General features: G+C 43.5%; 1 long non-coding RNA gene across 2 annotated transcripts; it reads left to right on the top strand.

Annotated features, from left to right (window-relative positions):
* Positions 1–9,371: 9,371 nt before the first annotated feature.
* Positions 9,372–13,549, top strand: LOC123127790 (uncharacterized). Of its 2 annotated transcripts, XR_006462794.1 has the most exons (3): positions 9,390–10,930; positions 12,592–12,800; positions 12,898–13,549. It is a non-coding gene; the product is annotated as an uncharacterized lncRNA (long non-coding RNA). The 2 variants fall into 2 exon arrangements; XR_006462793.1 differs by having other exon boundaries at positions 9,372–12,800.
* Positions 13,550–13,683: the final 134 nt, after the last annotated feature.

The following is a 13,683-nucleotide window of genomic DNA, read 5'->3' as shown; positions in this document are numbered from 1 at the left end:
GGATAATAAAGCCCAATATTTCCCAAAACAGTAGATAACATAGCATGGAGCAATCAAAAATTATAGATACGTTGGAGACGTATCAGGACTCCGTTTGATATTCATTTTCTTCGAAACAGGCAAAAACAGCAATTCTGGGCTGGGCCTCCGGTTAATAGGTTAGTCCCAAAATAATATAAAAGTGGATAATAAAGCCCAATAATGTCCAAAACAGTAGATAATATAGCATGGAGCAATCAAAAATTATAGATACGTTGGAGGCGTATCAGACACCGAGTTGGGTCCAATATCTTGAGGATGGAGCTGGAAACTGGCAAGCACATCCCGGAAAAACTTTGACCCGGGCGGTTTGAAACCACGGCCTATATGGTCAACAAATACCACTACCTCACCCTGCTTAAGGGCTGGAGGATTCTCCGATCTAGGAACTTGCCACCGGATCTCATTCTTTTTAGGCAACGTACCAATCCTGACCATTCCGTTAAGCTGTTCTTCGGTAACCCGGGAAGGGAGCCCAGTTGCAAGCATAAAACTGTTTGGCCATTTCAAACGAAAAGCTAAAAGAAAATACCGGTTTACAAATCATTCATGGTGGTACATAAGATGCGACGGAACAAAGACATACAAGTATGTAAATTGTGTAAACCGGAGGTTGATACTACAATAAATGTCAAGGCAACATCAGAACAAAGGAATGTGTATACTGTTCAACCGGAGTATAACAACGGAGGTAAAAGGCTTGTCCGGTTCACCAGAGGGCTAATGGTATATGATAGATTGCTTTTACAAAGGTAAACCGCCTATATGGTAAAGAGGATACAGATCTAAGGCAAGAATGACTAAGTAAGGTAAAAACAGATTTCATAAGGTTGCAGTGAAATTTTGGATCTACCATAAGACAGGAAAATAAAAGGATTTAGACCTAAAAGGTTGATCTCGAAGTAGTTCACAAGGGACCAGGTTAGTGTTTTATGCGTATAAATGTTTGTTTTGGTAACAGAAGATAAGCCATTACGTGGAATACATCAGGTTTGAAGTTTTTATCCATGGACTAAGAAGAAACAAGGGAAGAACAGCACCGGAGTCTTGATGAACTTCGACAAACGAGGAAAACCTAGATAGATCTACAACGGAGAAAGGAAGGGACTTACAGTGGCTGTTGAAACAGCGGAGGTATGCCGCGGTTCTCTGGTGCAACCAGGTTGATGCGGCAGCCAGCGGAGAGATGGAGGCGAAGCTTGGTGACAGTGGCGGCGCTCAGGGGCAGAGATGTCGCAAGGAGGAAGAAAAAGTGAAGGAGATGAAGGGGAAAAGGAGAAGGGCCCGTGGTCCTATTTATAAGGCGAAGCGATAAGCGACAAGTACAGGAATCGAGGAGCTCCAAAATGGATACTTAATAAGGATGTCGCCTCGATGGTTGGATATTCATTAAGGAAGGGAATCTTCAGCTTCAACGGATAGATGACATCATGGCGGTTTACTACGGATCTAAAGGATGACATCACGATGGTTTAACCAGATCTATATGAAGATGACAGGGCAAGAATTTTTCTAAGTATTGAAGATTGACATGAACAAGTTCAAATCAATCTGGGGCCTAATGTTGGGGATATGATTACTGGAGGTAAACCGGCTAGGAGTGGCCGGGTTAGCTCCATGAAGATAGAAGCCCATGAAGACGTGAAGATGGTGGCGCTTTACAAAGGCCCAAGGCCCAAAGGCGGGTTAAAGCCTATAGATGTAAACCGACTTTGTCATGTAACTTGTATTGTAAGTTAGAGGAATAGAGACCGAGCCGGACACTTCTATGATCCGGCCTCGGGACTCTGTAAACTGGCGGGCGTCAACCTATGTATATAAAGGGACGACCCGGCCGCAGTTTAGGGACAACAGACAACAACTCGAGAACTAGGCAAAGCGGATTCGCTCCCTGGTCATCGAAACCCTAGCAATACCAATCATAACTAGATGTAGGCTTTTACCTTCATCGAAGGGGCCAAACTAGTATAAAATCCCTCGTGTCCCTTGTCCGGTTTAACCCCTTTAAGCTAACCCATAGCGATGGCTCCACGACTAAGTCCTTTCACGAGGACATCTGCCGTGACAAACCCACGACATAACTCAAATATTTTACCTCTGTGATCATATCGTAGAAACTTTTTTTTTCTTGTTACGATGATTCTCCACTTCACTCTGAAATTCTTTGAACTTTTCAAATGTTTCAGATTTGTGCTTCATTAAGTAGATAACCCATATCTGCTCAAATCATGTGTGAAGGTCAGAAAATAACGATACCTGTCGCGGGCCTCAACACTCATCGGACTGCATACATCAGTATGTATTATTTCCAACAAGTCTGTTGCTCGCTCCATTGTTCCGGAGAACGGAGTCTTAGTCATCTTGCCCATGAGGCATGGTTCGCAAGCATCAACTGATTCATAATCAAGTGATTCCAAAAGCCCATCAACATGGATTTTCTTCATGCGCTTTACACCGATATGACCTAAATGGCAGTGCCACAAATAAGTTGCACTATCATTATCAACTTTGCATTTTTGGCATCAATATTATGAATATGTGTATCACTACGATCAAGATCCAACAAACTATTTTCATTGGGTGTATGACCATCGAAGGTTTTATTCATGTAAACAGAACAACAATTATTCTCCGATTTTAAATGAATAACTGTATTGCAATAAACATGATCAAATCATATTCATGATCAACGCAAACGCCAAATAACATTTATTTAGGTTTAACACTAATCCCAAAAGTATAGGGAGTGTGCGATGATGATCATATCAATCTTGGAACCACTTCCAACACACATCGTCACTTCACCCTCAACTAGTCTCTGTTTATTATGTAACTCCTGTTTCGAGTTACTAATTTTTAGCAACCAAACAAGTATCAAATACCCAGGGGCTACTATAAACACTAGTAAGGTACACATCAATAACCTGTATATCAAATATACCCTTGTTCACTTTGCCATCCTTCTTATCCACCAAATATTCAGGGCATTTCCGCTTCCAGTGACCATTTCCTTTGCAGTAGAAGCACTCAGTTTCAGGCTTTAGTCTAGCTTTGGGCTTCTTCACGGAAGTGACAACTTGCTTACCATTCTACATGAAGTTCCCTTTCTTTCCCTTTGCCCTTTTCTTGAAACTAGTGGTCTTGTTAATCATCAACACTTGATGCTCTTTCTTGATTTCTACCTTCATCGATTTCATCATCATGAAAAGCTCAGGAATCGTTTTCGTCATCCCTTGCATACTATAGTTCATCACGAAGTTCTACTACCTTGGTGATGGTGACTAGAGAATTTTGTCAATCACTATCTTATCTGGAAGATTAACTCCCACTTGATTCAAGCGATTGTAGTACCCAGACAATCTGAGAACATGCTCACTACTTGAGCTATTCTCCTCCATCTTTTATCTATAGAACTTGTTGGAGAGTTCATATCTCTCAACTCGGGTATTTGCTTGAAATATTAACTTCAACTCCTGGAACATCTCATATGGTCCATCAGGTTCAAAACGTCTTTGAAGTCCCAATTCTAAGACGTTAAGCATGGTGCACTAAACTATCAAGTAGTCATCATATTGAGCTAGCCAAATGTTCATAATGTCTGCATCTGCTCCTGCAATAGGTCTGTCACATAGCGGTGCATCAAGGACATAATTCTTCTGTGCATCAATGAGGATAAACCTCAGATCACGGACCCAGTCCGCATCATTGCTACTATCATCTTTCAACTTCATTTTCTCTAGGAACACATATAAAACATAGGGAGCAACAACGCGAGCTATTGATCTACAACATTATTTGCAAAATACTATCAGGACTAAGTTCATGATAAATTAAAGTTCAATTAATCATATTACTTAAGAACTCCCACTTAGATAGACATCCCTCTAATCATCTAAGTGATCACGTGATCCAAATCAACTAAACCATGTCCGATCACCACGTGAGATGGAGTAGTTTTCAATGGTGAACATCACTATGTTGATCATATCTACTATATGATTCACACTCGACCTTTCGGCCTCCAGTGTTCCGAGGCCATATCTGCATATGCTAGGCTCGTCAAGTTTAACCTGAGTATTCCGCGTGTGCAAAACTGTCTTGCACCCGTTGTATTTGAACATAGAGCTTATCACACCCGATCATCACGTGGTGTCTCAGCACGAAGAACTTTCGCAACGGTGCATACTCAGGGAGAACACTTATACCTTCAAATTTAGTGAGAGAACATCTTATAAAGCTACCGTCGAACTAAGCAAAATAAGATGTATAAAAGATAAACATCACATGCAATCAAAATATGTGACATGATATGGCCATCATCATCTTGTGCTTTTGATCTCCATCTCCAAAGTACTGTCATGATCTTCATTGTTACCGGCATGACACTATGATCTCCATCATCTTGATCTTTTATCAACATGTCGTCACATGGTCGTCTCACCAGCTATTGCTTTTGCAACTATTGCTATCGTATAGGGATAAAGTAAAGCAATTACATGGCACTTGCATCTTATGCAAATAAAGAGACAACCATAAGGCTCTTGCCAGTTGCCGATAACTTTAACAAAGCATGATCATCTCATACAACAATTTATATCTCATCACGTCTTGACCATATCACATCACAACATGCCCTGCAAAAACAAGTTAGACGTCCTCTACTTTGTTGTTGCAAGTTTTACGTGGCTGCTACGGGCTGAGCAAGAATCATTCTTACCTACGCATCAAAACCACAACGATAGTTCGTCAAGTTAGTGATATTTTAACCTTCACAAGGACCGGGCGTAGCCACACTCGGTTCAACTAAAGTTGGAGAAACTGACACCCGCCAGCCACCTGCGTGCAAAGCACGTCGATAGAACCAGTCTCGCATAAGCGTACGTGTAATGTCGGTCCGAGCTGCTTCATCCAACAATACCGCCGAATCAAAGTATGACATGCTAGTAAGCAGTATGACTTGTATCGCCCACAACTCACTTGTGTTCTACTCGTGCATATAACATCTACGCATAAAACCTGGCTCGGATGCCACTGTTGGGGAACGTAGTAATTTCAAAAAAATTCCTACGCACACGCAGGATCATGGTGATGCATAGCAACGAGAGGGGAGAGTGTTGTCCACATACCCTCGTAGACCGAAAGCGGAAGCGTTAACACAACGCGGATGATGTAGTTGTACGTCTTCACGATCCGACCAATCCAAGTATCAAATGTACGACACCTCCGAGTTCAGCACACGTTCAGCTCGATACGTCCCACGAACTCCGATCCAGCAGAGCTTCACGGGAGAGTTCTGTCAGCACGATGGCGTGGTGACGGTGATGATGTTGTTACCGACGCAGGGCTTCGCCTAAGCACCGCTACGATATAATCGAGGTGGAATATGGTGGAGGGGGGCACCGCACACGGCTAAGAGATCAAGAGATCAATTGTTGTGTCTAGAGGTGCCCCCTGCACCCGTATATAAAGGACCAGGGGGGAGGCAGCCAAACAGGGGAGGGCGCGCCAGGGAGGGGTCCTACTCCTACCGGGAGTAGGACTCCCTCTTTTCCTAGTTGGAGTAGGAGGGGAAAGGAAGGGAAGGAGAGAGAGGAAGGAAAGGGGGGCGCCGCCCCCCTCCTTGTCCAATTCGGATTAGAGGGGGAGGGGGCGCACGGCCTGCCCTAGCCGCCCCTCCTCTTCTCCACTAAGGCCCATCTTGGCCCATTAAACTCCCCGGGGGGTTCCGGTAACCCCCCGGTACTCCGGTATACGTCCGAAACTCCCCGAAACTATTTCGGTCTCCAAACATAGTCATCCAATATATCGATATTTATGTCTCAACCATTTCGAGACTCCTCGTTATGTCCATGATCATACCCGGGCCTCCAAACTACCTTCGGTACACCAAAACACAAAAACTCATAATACAATAGTCACCGAAACTTTAAGCGTGCGGACCCTATGGGTTCGAGAACTATGTAGACATGACCGAGACATGTCTCCGGTCAATAACCAATAGCTGAACCTGGATGCTCATATTGGCTCCTACATATTCTACGAAGATCTTTATCGGTCAAACCGCATAACAACATAAGTTGTTCCCTTTGTCATCGGTATGTTACTTGCCCGAGATTCGATCGTCGGTATCTCAATACCTAGTTCAATTTCGTTACCGGCAAGTCTCTTTACTCGTTCCGTAATACATCATCCCGCAACTAACTCATTAGTTACAATGCTTACAAGGCTTATAGTGATGTGTATTACTGAGTGAGCCCAGAGATACCTCTCCGACGATTGGAGTGACAAATCCTAATCTCGAAATACACCAACTCAACAAGTACCTTCGGAGACACCTGTAGAGCATCTTTATAATCACCCAGTTACGTTGTGACGTTTGGTAGCATAAAAAGTGTTCCTCCGGTAAACGGGAGTTGCATAATCTCATAGTCATAGGAACATGTATAAGTCATGAAGAAAGCAATAACAACATACTAAACGATCAAGTGCTAAGCTAATGGAATGGGTCAAGTCAATCACATCATTCTCCTAATGATGTGATCCCGTTAATCAAATGACAACTCATGTCTATGGTTAGGAAACTTAACCATCTTTGATTAACGAGCTAGTCAAATAGAGACATACTAGTGACACTATGTTTGTCTATGTATTCACACATGTATTATGTTTCCGGTTAATACAATTCTAGCATGAATAATAAACATTTATCATGATATAAGAAAATAAATAATAACTTTATTATTGCCTCTAGGGCATATTTCCTTCAACCGAGAGGGTCCAGTGATACCTCTTCGATACACGGAGTGACAAATCCTAATCTCGGTCTATACCAACTCAACAAACACCATCAGAGACATCTGTAGAGCATCTTTATAATCACTCAGTTACGTTGTGACATTTGATAACACACAAGATGTTCCTCCGGTATTCGGGAGTTGCATAATCTCATAGTCTGAGGAACATGTATAAGTCATAAAGAAAGCAATAGCAGAAAAACTAAACGATCAGCATGCTAAGCTAACGGATGGGTCTTGTCCATCACATCATTCTCTAATGATGTGATCCCGTTCATCAAATGACAACACATGTCTATGGTTAGGAAACTTAACCATCTTTGATTAACGAGCTAGTCTAGTAGAGGCATACTAGGGACACTCAGTTTGTCTATGTATTCACACATGTACTAAGTTTTCGGTTAATATAATTCTAGCATGAATAATAGACATTTATCATGATATAAGGAAATATAAATAACAACTTTATTATTGCCTCTAGGGCATATTTCCTTCAGCAACTTGCCGCCCCTAGTCGTCGCGTGGTTCAGCAACTCGCCGCTCCAGGGCCACTCGATGAGGAGTGGTGAGTTGCTCCACGACAGCATGATGAGGAGCACGGCGACACAGACGTCATCGCTACCATCGACGACCACGCCTCCCGTGTTTGCGACCGCTCCTCTCGTGACTGTGACCGCGCCTCTCATGCCTGCGACCGTGTCATGTAGGCAGAGACATAAGTCGGGTGCATAGAGAGCGATGAGTCAGTGGCCGCTGCCATTATCGAGGAGAAGTAGAATACGAGAGTCCGTCCCCGCTTGGTTCCCATGAAGGCCACCGCCTAGGCGACAACGACGTACGCAGCTGGAGTCTTGCCCGGTTCTTCTCTTTCAAGAACCTCCGTCGATCCCACATGAGCTCCATGGAAGAGAAGGCGCCATCTTCCCCTCCCACGGAAGCATCACGCGGAGGTTTCACTCCGCTGAGTGGTGGAGAAGCGAGCCATCCTTTCCGCTGAAGCATATACCTCCGAGGATCCTGACAGAACGGTGATCAGGCTGCCGGACATGAAGAAGGCAAAGGGATCCGCGGGCAGCGATTTAGATTATGTATTATTATACCTCCAAAGCCGGACTAGCCATGTTGATGTAAATGTACTGAAATCCGTCATATTTATATGAAAATCCGGCTTTTTATATAAAATCAATCATGTTTATACAAAATCTGGCCGTATTTGCATGAATAGTTGTTGTAAAAATGTATATGGCTGCTGTTGGACGGCATCTTCCGCATCCGTGTCTGTAGACTGATCCTCTTGTTTATGAACAAATGCGGAAGGATTTTTCGCGTGTTGCCCGTTGGAGATACCCTTAGTACGGCGAAAGAAAATACTAGCATGTTGTCATGTTGCCGATCAGGATGAGTTTCCCAACGTCGCATGTGAATGTCGTGCTGTATGTCCGGAGATCGAACCCGATTCCATGGGTGAGCACGGCACGTCCTCGGCACGCAGACCAGAGGAGAGGAGGGTGAGCACGTGATAGCCGTATTAGCAAAAGAAAAACAAAGAGAAAATTCCTTATTTGACACTGTCTTAAAATCTGGTTCCTTATTTGATATTGGAAAAGTTTTTCTTCCCTATTTGACAATAATCCTAAATTTTATTCCCTATACGACACTTCCGTCCATTTTGAGCCTAAATGACACCTAAAAAAATGATTTTGCCCCTCATGCGGTATGTGTGTGCGCACGCGTGTGTGTTGTTGCGTGTGTGGGTGCACGCGCACATGTGTGCTGCCGCTGCATGTGTGTGTGTGTGTGCATGTGTGCTGCAGTGTGTGTGTACGTGCGCGTGTGTGTGTGATGTTGCGTGCCTATGTGCTGTCTGCGTGTGTGCGCGTGCATGTGTGTTGCTGCGTGTGTGTGTATGCACGTGCGCGTGCGTGTTGTTGCGTGCGTGTGTGCACGTGCGCGTGCGTGTTGTTGCGTGTGTGTGTGCGCGCGTGTGTGTGTGTGTGTTGGTGCATGTGTATGTGTTGTTGCATGTGTTCTCCTGCCCTCGCACTGATGTTGCGTGTGTGCGCTATTGCCCCCCACACACATACCACATGAGGGGCAAAAGAGTCTTTTTAGGTGTCATTTAGGCTCAAAATGGATGGAAATGTCATATAGAGAATAAAATTTAGAACTTGTGACCATTGTTGAGTAAATCGTTAACTGGTAGCTGCTCGGTTGGCTAGCGAGTAGGGGGTTAATTGGCTAATCGACAAGTTAATCGGCCATTTAATCAATTAATCAGATGATTTTTTGGTTTATCGGCTACTCGGTGACCCTATGAGTAGGGATTAATCGGCAAGTTAACTGGTTAATCGATGAATTCTTGAACAGGGCTTGTGACAAATAGGGAAAAAAACTTTTTCAGTGTCAAATAAGGAAGCGGATTTTAAAATAGTGTCAAATACTCTCTCCGTCCGCCAAAGAGTGAACGTCTGGCTCGAGTAATTTTCCCAAAATAAGTGAACGTCTGGCTCCGCAGCGATCCACCGAGGTAATTTTACGTTCACCCCCTCGATCGACGCCTCAAGGCAACCGCAGCGGTCCACCACCCAATCCACTCGTTCTCACCCCCGACGACCCAATCCACTCGTCCTCTCCCTCAAAATTTCCCCAATCTTCCTCCTCTCCCCCAACGTTTCTCCTCCCCCGATCCAATCCCAGTTCGCTAGGAGTCAATCCTCCAATCCAATGCAGTTGCTGGTCATCGAGAGAGTAATGGCGGCCAGTCTATATAAACTCCCAGTACGGTGTGTGCCTCACTGGAACCATGGCGGGCGGCGGAGCGGGCGGATGAGCGGAAGTCGGCGATGGACAGCGAGTCGAGGCCTTCGTGACGGCCGGCGGCGCAACACGCGGCCGCGGAGGATCTGGTTCTGGAGGCCCTCACCGTGCTCGTGCAGCCAAGTTTCGACCGCGTTTGCCCTCGTACATCCGTCGGCGGCGGCAATTCGGTTGCGGCGCCAAGATCCTTGACCTGGACGAGGACGTAGGGACTGATGGTGAAGCAGGTGTAGGCCGTGGAGGCGCTGTACCCGGCGCTGCAGCGGGTCATGCGGCTAACCAGGTCGGCACGGCAGCAGGTGTTGGGCAGGTCAGCGCATCCGTAGGTGTTGGGCAAGACGGCACAGCGGCATCAGTGCGTCCCGCGGCTGACCATGACACAATGGCCGCAGGTGCTGGGGATGTTGTGGAGAAGATGCACAAGCACTACTAGCTCCATAAGTTGGCTGGATGCAATCTTCAATTAGTTTGGCTGGATGTAGTAAGTATGGCTAGATATTTTTATGTTCTGCAAGTATGAAATATGTTCTGCAAGTATGAAAATCGATTCATACTATTGGAGTATGGAAGATATTATTACTATGGATGATCTATTGTTATGGTGATTAGTGTCCTGGTCTCTAAAAATATTTTTTGGTTATGGATGATCTCTTGTTACGACAGTAATTTTAAGTTGGATAAATGGTACTATGTTGATGAATAAACAATCAAGTCCTGATCTCTAAAATTAAGGCTTGACTGTTGTAATACACTCTGTCTCTGTAACTACTTCGAGTGCACAGATGATGGACTTTTAGATTGTCAAATTTGTTCAACTGATTTGACATGAAAATAACTCTGACTATGCATGGATACTTTAGATTGTCTATTTTTCTTAATAGAACTGGGATGAAGATTACTTTCGCTATCGATGTTAGATGATGCATAATTTCAGAATTTTCATTTTGTTCCAATTCTAAGTTGGATAAATAATTGGATAAACAAACAATGAATTGAATAAGCAGTTGGATAAATAATTTTAACACAATGTCCAGCATTACAAAAAGCTACCACTTCTACTAGTACAACTTCTAGGCGGCTAAGGTCTGCATCATGCTCTCATACAGAGATTGTAGTGCTATTGTTACAACATTTAGTTGGATAAATAAGGTATTATCTTGATGAATGAACAATCAATTCCTGGTCCATATAGCTACTTCGATTGCACAGGTGATGGACTTTTCGAGTGCACAATCATGATGATCTCTTGTACCAGATGATGATTTTGATCAACTGATTTGGTACGAAAATTACTCTAGCCATGGATACTAGATGACGGATAATTTACATTCTTTATTTTATGATGCATGGCCAGAGAGTAATGCTGGAAGTGGCATGAAAATTACTCGATTCTAGATGATGCATTTTTTTAGATTTTCAATGTTGTTCCAATTTTAAGTTGGATAAACAAATGATGAACTCAATAATAGTTGGATAAACAATTTCAACCCAATGTCCAGCATTACAAAAGTAGTCACATCTAATATTAGAACTTCTAGTCGGCTAAGATCTACAAGATGTTCTCATAGAGTTCGCGATCACAATCTAAAACATTAGGAAGATTTCCTGCACGTTCTAGGCCATCCTTGTACATGTGAGGGGTCTTGTAGTCGTTGCCTCCACCTCTCTTCATGACCTTAATTAAGCAGCTTTGTAGTGTAAGAAAAATCATGTTTATCTTATCGGCATCATAGGCATCATATTCCTACTGCACATTGCTGATTAGCTGATCTAAATTGTTAGAGACCAATCTATCTGACATGGACTGTAGTGAGGAAAATAGGCCAAGGTCTAGGATATTCATATCCGTGAGTTCGAAGGCTGTTGCATGAGGCAAATATCAAGCCCAGTTTGGGCAACAACATTAAGGAAACCTGGGTCATTACTTGGGACATGTGAGGGTGCATTGTCTTGCTGGATCCATATCGTCTCACCTGCGAGCTCTTAAGGCCAAACTGCTTGAATAGCTGGTAGTACCTTTTGAATCAAAAACTCCCTCGATACATCTCTCTTAACTGAGATTGTTTTCGTGATTAGTGTCCCTCTTGGACGGTAATCACTTCTCCTTGGCGCCGGCTCCTACAACCACCAAAGCAACTGAAGTTAGATCAAGTACTGATGTGCATAATAAATAAAAGGACTACATGTTCAAATTAACCTTTTTGATAAAGGGCCAAATGCCTATCTTCCCATCAAAATGCAAATACCTTCTGCATTGTATCTAGGCCTGGCTATAGCAACCAAAAACATTATTTTGCCAATGGAGTTCTTATTTTGCACGGTCCTATGTGGCTCTTCTTCCGATGGCAGCTTGTAGAATTTCATAGTCTTTTGAGTGGTGTTAAACCACTTTTCATCTATATGTATTATGTTACGCATATCTTTGAACGTCGGCCTATTTTGCAAACTTTGTTGGTCAAACATAGAGAGACAAAACCGCATCCTAGCCTTTTTGTTTGCTTCCTTCAAATATGGTTTGAGTGAGCTTGAATGCCTATCGAGCAAGCCGTCCGTAAACATCCTATGTAGTGTGCTTTTCTTCACACCCAAAGCTCTTGCAAGACTGCGTATAGTTCTCCTTTGGCTGCGAGGAATCTCAGGAACCATACTGAGGTCAACTACAATCCTTTTGCGCCCACAGTTTTTCGGCTTCCTTGATCTTACATCAACGGGTATGCCTTGTCGAAGGCACTCCTTCACTCTCCTCCAAACACGTCTGACCTTCTGCACCGAAACATGGAACATGTTTGCAACTTCTCTGGTTGTGGTCTTCTTTAATTTCCGATTGACACTTCTTGCTAGCAATTCTTCATAAATACCGGTCCTTTGCAAATCTGTTAAGTTCTTGTATTTGCCTTCATTATGAATTTGCTCATTATCTTGTTGCTCTTGCTCCACATAGATGTCTTCTTCTGGTGCTGAATCATACATGGCTTCATCTGCTGAATCGTCAAGCTCTTCTTCCTCAAATTGAATCTCTATATCGCCTGCATACACACCATAGTCTTCCTCGTCAACTCGAAGGTTATGTAGAGCTTCATCCATTGCTTGCACTTCCTCTTCCATGCTCTGGAAAACACCGCCTTGGCCTTCAAGTTCATGGTCTACAAGGTGAGGTTATGTGAGTAGTTTAATAAGATTATAATTAAGCATTCATATATGCTATAACTAAATTATTTTACTAACCCGATTCATCTGATTCATGCAGGTTCTCTTCTCCACGGGCAACATCGGCATCATGTTCCTCTTCTCCATGGGCAATGTCAGGCTCAAGTTCGTCCTCTATGGCGAAGAAGAATCATCAACATGTGCACATGAACAAGGAGAACAAAGGAGTAGATGATCAAGATGTACCTGGGTCCATGTTCAGATCGATTTGGTGACCAACCTGGAGCTCTTCCTCATGCAAGGGAGACTCATGTTCATCTTCTCCGGCGAATTGGTGGCCGGACTGGAGTACTTCATGCAAGTGAGGCTCAAAACCGACATGGAGTTCTTCATGCAAGGCAGCCTCAAGTTCGTCCTCTATGGCGAAGAAGAATCATTAGCATGCGCACATGAACAAGGAGAACAAATGAAAAGATGGTCAAGATGTACCTGGGTTCAAGTTCAGATCGATTTGATGACCAACCTGGAGCACTTCTTCATGCAAGGGAGTCTCATGTTCAACTTCTCCCTCTTCTGGTGCTATGTTCAAGTCAATGGCCATGGTCTGTCTGTGTGTTGTACTACTTGGTCTGGTGCTAGTGTGCCAGCTTTATAGCTGTGTATAGTCTCTTGGCCTTCTAAATTTGAAATCTGGGCTCAATTATGTAATCTGGCGCTTCTAATTCTATAATATGGCGCTTCTAATTCTATAATCTGGCGCCATATTGTACTAGTACTCCCTCCGTTTTTATTTACTCTGCATATTAGAGTTGACTGAAGTCAAACTTCGTAAAGTTTGACCAAGTTTATAGAAAACAATATAGACATTTATCATAATAAATCTATA

Source organism: Triticum aestivum, chromosome 6A (genome assembly GCF_018294505.1).
Source record: "Triticum aestivum cultivar Chinese Spring chromosome 6A, IWGSC CS RefSeq v2.1, whole genome shotgun sequence".
Classification (NCBI taxonomy): domain Eukaryota; kingdom Viridiplantae; phylum Streptophyta; class Magnoliopsida; order Poales; family Poaceae; genus Triticum; species Triticum aestivum.
This window is presented reverse-complemented; position numbering and strand designations above follow the sequence as displayed.